This window comes from Hesperophylax consimilis, chromosome 28 (assembly GCF_061612785.1).
Source record: "Hesperophylax consimilis isolate HC1 chromosome 28, BYU_Hcon_1.0, whole genome shotgun sequence".
Classification (NCBI taxonomy): Eukaryota; Metazoa; Arthropoda; class Insecta; order Trichoptera; family Limnephilidae; genus Hesperophylax; species Hesperophylax consimilis.
Window position 1 is genome coordinate 11947346 of NC_142863.1, and position 7966 is coordinate 11955311.

Sequence of the window (7966 nt, forward strand, 5' to 3'; positions counted from 1 at the left end):
TTAATCTTTTAATTGCAAGAGGACAACAATCCTGACTTAGTTGGTACAGGTTTCTTTAGATCGGGTCGTTGTTTCGTGAAAACTCACATACAGGGTTTTCCAATAAGAGGTGTTATTTTGAATAGTACGCTATTTCGGTAGATGTTACGTTTAAAACTGACATTTTTTAACATTTGACAAGTAGAAACTACGTCATTAATAAAAATGAAACAATACACGCTTCAACAACTCATTGAAATTATTAAATTGACTTGAGTGAATCAAATGCAAATCATCTTGAGTGATAAGGCCCATTTCTACCTCGGTGGCTTCGTCAACAAGCAAAATAGGCTCGGAAAACCCAAGAGTTATTGTTTAAAAACCTCTCTTTTCTCAACGTGTGACTGTTTGGTGCAGTTTATGGTCCGGTGGAGTCATTGGACCTTACTTTTTCGAAAATGAGGCTGGAGCAACAGTTACGGTGAATGGATTGCGCTTTCGAGAGATGATTAATGATTTTTTATGGCCGGAAATGGATGGTATTGATCTGGACAACGTTTACTTTCAACAAGACGGCGCTACGTGCCACACAAGCAACGAAACCATTGATCTTTTACGATTGAATATCGAAATAACACCTCTTATTGGAAAACCCTGTATTTAGAGCGAGCTACTGATATCTGTCTTTCTTCCCTTATCTAATCCGTACCACTACAGCTCTTTCCTTAACTCGCTTCACAAAATAGTCCCCCTTGTTAAATATAAGCTGGAAACAAATTCCACCCCGAGAAAAAATATATATTTTTTTAAATCTCTCCTATTCTACGTGATTGCCTACACCGACTTCGAGTCACAAAAAAGCGTTCAGCTTGAATATTATCTTTTCGTATATAAGGGGCTGAACGGGCTGGCACTCAATTTTTGGAAAACTCGCACCAATTTTAAATACTTCGGGATTGCGGGATAGATTTAGAAATCTGGCGGGATTAGTGGGATCTATTCGATTATCTTTTATAATAAAAAAATACGTGAAAAGAGTGACATAGAAAGTCATGACATTTCGTATCAAGCATCTTTGGTACTAGGAATATATTTTTTAAGATTTTGAAATTCAGTATTTTAAGAAGACTTAAAAAAATATAAAACATAATTCTTACTGACAGGACTGTCCATAGTCATTTGAGATCAATCATCTATGGTACTATTAATCATATACAAAAACATTGAAAAATAACATAGCAAGTATTAAAGACTTTGATAAAAAATAATTGATCGTATAAAACATACACTATAATACATAAACGTAGAGAGTCCTGTCACTCATACCTGAACCGACGCTTGTGCACTTCAGCCCAGCATCGGAAAAAGCTCTCACTGGTCCATCTAGTAAATCTAGTTGGTAGGACTGTCATCACAGTATGATTTAGGTGTAAATTTAGATTTTTGATTCAATCTCGCAATCTCGCAAATCCCGCACATTCAAATCCGCAGTATTGCGGGTAAAAAAACTCTACTCATGTCATCCAAGTCGGACAGGATTCTATGACCCCCAGATAGTTACCCCCTGAATAATTGATCCCTTTGCCAGTTGATTTCCTCGGACGCTTGACCCCCAAAGGATTATTTCTGTTGTACTTCATCATTGGCAACGTTAGTATAGTATAACACAAGCCGGTGTACTTTGGAAATTCTTTAGCCTTATATTTTCTCTAACAATATGCCGTGAGGATATACCGCCGATTAACAAAATAATAATACTTCTTATTTATTTTGCAGTTGACTTAGCTTAAAATACGCTGCACCTACTTACATATAATATTACTAAGCGTCTTCGAATTAATTTGACAAGAGAATATATACCACCGGATAACAAAAGACGGCATACTTGTAGGTACATGAAATCGGCTTTGAAAAAAACACTCTACCTACTTACATTAAAATAACTATTACCGAAGGGATATGCAGAGATATCAACGAATAAGAGTGGTTTTGAGAAAATACGTTCTACCTACCTAAAGGTACCTAAGAATTTCGACTTTTAAATATTTCAATGAGGATGTGCATCGGAAATAAACCTTTGAGCGGTTAACTGGCAGAGGGATTAACTGCCTGGGGGATCAATTGTCAGAGGGATCAACTGTCAAGGAATCATCTGCCCGGGGGATTCACTGCCTGGGGGATCAATTGTCAGAGGGATCAACTGTCAAGGAATCATCTGCCCGGGGGATTAACTGCCTGGGGGATCAATTGTCAGAGGGATCAACAGCCTGGGGGACCATTTGTCAGAGGGATCAACTGCCTGGGGGATCATTTGTCAGAGGGATCAACTGCCTGGGGGATCATTTTTCATAGGGATCAACTGCCTGGGGGATCATTTGTCAGAGGGATCAACTGCCTGGGGGATCGTTTGTCAGAGGGATCAACTGCCTGGGGGATCATTTGTCAGAGGGATCAACTGCCTGGGGGATCAACTGTAGGTGGAAGAACTGTAAGGAGATCAAGCGTCGGGTTACCGTCGAATGGACTGGTTCAATCGTCCCTTATAAATGTTGCAAAGTTTAGGGAGAGAGCATTTAAGGCCCTGACAATATTTTTCCAAAACGCGTTCGCCATCAAAACACTACGCTTTACCAATTGGTTTTCAATTATAATCCTCGCAACACTTAAAGTTCTAAGAAACCATTTAAATAGGTCAATCGCTCATGGGCAGTTAGAGCGTGAGAAAAATGCCGCTCGCACACAGGATGATCCGTATTAGTGTTCAAATTGAAAAATATATATTTATTTTAAAATTAACTAGTTTTAACAAATAATTACATTTTGGGTATAATAAGACATACCCAACAGATTTCAATCAATAATGAAAAAGTAATTAAATTAATAAAAGGAAGACAATAACAAGAAAAATCAGTAAAAGATACGGTCAAATTTAGGACAGTTAGAACTAGAAATTTGTGCTGAAATTTTTCAATGGAATCGGAGGGGATGTTAAAAGGACCAGGGACTCGATTCTCGACGAAGTCATTCCACTCGACCAACGAGTGGGTCGGACCACTTTTGAAGTTTGGCGTATGTAAGTGTGTATCTTCGGCGAGACTCAAGGCTAAGAATGTTGACCAATGTATATACTTTCGACGGCGATTGTTAGTGGCCTGGATTGGAGAATCGATTGGAGAACTACTCCCAATGGTTGTGAGGCTGAACTTAGTGACTAGTGGAAGGAGATAGAGAAAATGGAGTTAGGGAAATACCTGACTATTAATTTCAAGTTTCAATTCCGAATGGTGGACTACATCACGGTGATGATGGGAGTGTTTTCAATTCTAGAAGTGGGTTTATTTTTTCATTGCACGCCTGGGCCTCGATTCTCGATGCAGTCATTCCACTCGAAAAACGAATGGTTCTACCCACTCGTTCGAGTGGAATGACTTTTGACGTTTTGCGTATGTAAGTATGTACTTCGACGGGACTCAAGAATAATAGCGTCGACGGATGTATGTATGAAGAATCGATACCCTGGAGTACTATTATGAACATAATACATAATATCAGTAGCTATATTTTATAATACATGCCATTACAATAAATATATCACTGCACAAACATAATACAGAAAAAAATAGCCATCCCTATGCTTAGAACGACCACGGCTCAGCACCATTATTTGTATTTAGGTTTAAGAAGGTACATATTGTTGTCCAAAAATAAATACCAAAACTTTGAATTAAAACAATTCAAAAAGTTAATTAAGTCCCTAAAATTGGACAATGCTAAATTGTAACCTTAATTTTTTTAACTTAATCTGTTAAAAGATATATTATTTTAATTGTCATTAAAAACTAAATAAAAAGATTATTTGTGAACTAAGGCCCGGTATATTAGTTGCTCTTTGTGCTCGCTAAGTAATTTAATAAATTTTATTCAGCTCCTTAATCCTCGCTAGGCTTGGAACTAGTTCCTGCACGTTAGTAATGACACAATTTCAAATTTGACATTTACGTAAATAATGAATTTATTATGTTTGGGCAGTATTTACTGCCCGAAATTAAAACGTAAATTACCTACGTTTATCAGTAAAAACGTCGATGATTCATAGAGCAAAGAGGAATTTCAATGATATTAAAGGATTATGATCAATCTAAAAATTTTTTGGTAAGTATGTGATGAAAGGCTTTAAATCACAGTGAAAGAAAAAACAGATAAACCATAGCTGCAAGAAAATATGCAAATTATTTATGAAAACGGACATGCTAACGACATCTGGCGGAGAAAGAATTGATCCAGCTTGCTTGCAGTAGATTCCTGTAATAGTTGAAATTAAATCAAGGTTCCGGGACGAGAGCAGAGATGTCGTAAAATCGTCTAGGACTAGACAGGGCTTCCCCTTTTCTAGGCCTAAAAATAAACAATGAAGGTTGTCAACCAATAGATCTAAACAAAGAGCTATAAAAATTTTGAGTAACCAATCAGTGAACGAAGGGGGGTGTGTCTACGAAAGACAAAGGATTGAACCTTGGACCCGACATTAAAAAAGATAATTAATTGCATTTCCGTTCCCACAAAAATTAGAGGTGAACGCACTATGGCATAAACACTGACGTTCAAGGCGACAAACTCCTGGAAATGTTTACAATAACCGAGACATTTAGGTGATGGCGAACCGTTGAAATCGAGTGCTTTGAAGATTTTACAAATTGAAAAACACACGCACGAAAATGCAATGGAAAATTTATAAACGTGATAGTATAAAAAAGGGACGGGAAAAGCGAAGGAAAGTTACTGGCGGAATTTCAACTGTAGTGCAATTATTTATGATAGAAGGAGGGTGTCATGTTCGATAAAATTCGTACTAAAGAGAGGAGTGAGTGTTGGAAACAATGGAAATTAATCGTTATCAATTTAAGATGAAACGGACATATTGGTAAATCAATTTTGAATGAAAAATCTCGCAAAAAAAATACACTTTTAGAAAAGTGCGGCGATCGAATGGAAGGATAGTACAGGGATTTTGGACTGCTACGAAGGTTCTAGGAAAATGAAAATTGAGTATTAGAAGAAGACAGTAAAATTAAACATATATCGATAGATTAGATTCAGGAAAAGTAGACATTTTCATGATTATTAGGTTAGATATATATTAGAGTTACCCAATATTACGGAGGGATCGAGACAAGACAAAAGGTTGGCGGTCTCATGTATATTTTGAAGGGTAAACAATCGAAATCCGAACATGATTTTTATTTACGTTAAGGTAATAAACGATTAGAAAAGCGATTAACTTTAACGTGGACCTTATGGAAGTATTTAGATTAGTCAAAAGAGATTAAAATTGATAGGTTTGAAATTAAACTAAATTTACGAGTCTAGTACCAAAATTTTAAACATAAACAGATGTCAGTGCATATGTTTTATGTGAATTCTGGTATGAGAAAGATGGAGGATGGGGCGGAGATTGGATCAGGCAATAAAAATGACAGATATCCCAGAGTCTAATTAGGTATATCTCCCATAGAAGTGTGGAAAATTATATATTAATTAATAATAGATGAAGTATGAAATTTTCCTGGAGACCACACACATCGGGAAAAGTGGAGAAAAGATGAAAGAAAGGGTAAAGAACGGAGATAAAGAATAATCCAAGTGGAGAAAAGTGATACAATTCAAATTTATCCGTGAAATAAATAAATACGACTTGGAAAATAACTAGTTAAAGAGTTATGAGAAATGACATAAGAATAAAGAAGAAAATTGTGCAAGAAAACGTCGCGGATAAAAGAAAATCCAAAAGATAAGGAAAAATTCAAATCTGCGGCATTAAGAGAGAAAGTACTGGTGAAAATGGAAAAGCTCATATAGGTGACAATAAAATTGAGTAGAATTTAGATAAATCGAAATTCTAAACTGCATAGTAGGGATTTCAACATGGATTTAGGTATTTTTCACACGAGATGCGTAAAATTGAGATGTATATATATATTATTGAGGACGGACCTATCGCAAATTGAGAAAAAAAAGGAACACAAAATCATGAGAATTTAACTACATTTTGTATGAACACAGGACAAAGGAAGCTTGGGCGATTAACACAGACTTACCCGATTCGGACCCTATCGACTTAGATTTGTGAGATAAAAACTAACTACCGCCCAGAGCCGGAAAGCAGAACATCTTATGGGAGCACATTCGATATTGATGGAAGGGGTGTTTGGATTTACGAGTTGATAGGAGATAGAATTAAGCATCAAGAGACATTCAGATACGTCTTTTGGAACCTGAGAGGGGTATAAAAGATGGAACTCATCAGTCAGGAGGACAGTCGCGCCGAGGGTTTGAAAAGTTGTTACATGGCAGTACTACGTCTATTGGTAAAATTCTAGTGAAATAATCTAAGTGTTAAATTCTGAACAAGTACCTGGACTTAGAAAGTTTTGTAAAAAGTCTTAAATTCAGTTTCTAAATTCTGAAAACCCCACCAGTGAAGTTTTGTTAAATCAGTTTAATTTGGTTAAACAGTGAAAATAAATATAATTTAAACTCAGTGCTTAAAAGTGTTAAGTGAAGTGCAAAAAGTGAATTGTGAATTAATTAAAAATTTAAAAATAATTATTTCATTCAAAGTGAAAACATTCAAATTAAATTTAAGAGTTTGTTATCGTTAATCTAAAGTGAACGTGATCGCGTATTGATATTTAAAAATAGATTATAATTTAACGTCAATTTGGTTAAAAAATAATAATAATAGTAATAAATACTTCATCTTAGGTTAAAAGAAACACAAAAACAAAAAAAAAGGATTCGATAATAATAAACGTTTAAACCTTTGTTCTAAAATTAACAGTTAGAAAAAATTTAATTTATTAATAGTCGAGTAAATTAAAAGTTTGCCCAATTTGGAATAAATTTTCTTATCAATTTATATAAAAAGAAATTTAGAACTAATAAATTGTTCAATTAAAATCCATCGTGCGTATAGCGACAGTGTTAAAAGTGTTTGTCGTTTTAACCGGAATTTTAATCATCAGTCTATCATTTCGAAAAAGAATCTGAAACAGCTATCATTCAAAAGCCTAAACTAGAAAGGTGTTATTAAATCAACGGGTTTTCTGAATTAGGATTTCGTTCGGAAGAAAAATTAAATATCAGCTAATTTATACGACTCAAGCGAGAATAAAATATTAAATAGGAATAAATAGTCGAAAAGATTTATTTTGAAATTAGTTGAAAAATACAATTAATTAGGTAGGATTTCTTCATCAAGGTTGTTGTGTACTACCCGACCGGAAATACCTTGACGTGGGTGAGTTTTCCTTTTATAAATAATTTTCAGGTCCCAGGAGACACAGAAGGGCTGTGAAGTGGAAGTATATCAATTGAATATAAAATTAAAACAACAAAACAAAGAATTACACATTAATATATGTATATTGTATATTTGTATATATATTTATAAATATAAAATAAAATATTGTATATAAAGAATATATATATGAGTAATGTAATTATATATATGTATTTTATTTATTAATCGAAACATCGAAATGGTAGCGATTTTTAATACCTACCCGAGGACATATCTATATTATTGAAAAAGAAAATATGTATTTATTAATATTCAAGACCATGTAGAATCATATACCTTATATTTATTTATTAATATATGTAATCTTATTTAACGTATTTTGACAATCGAGATATGTGTACATATATATATATTTATATTTATTCTTCATTTAACCTAGTAAATTTACTAAATTCGGAAAATGAAATAAATAGTTTAACTTCAATAAAGGAATTAAAAATATTTAAATTAACTATGCACAATAAACGGTATCATAACTGAATCAGTAAAGAGGCACAAATGACTTCTAAGGAATTTAAAAATAAACAAATCTCACATTTAGGTTAGTGTGTCAGGAGATGTTTATATTATTTGTTTACAAAACAAAGGATCACTGGAGAATTGGGTCAACCGCATAGTTTGAAAACG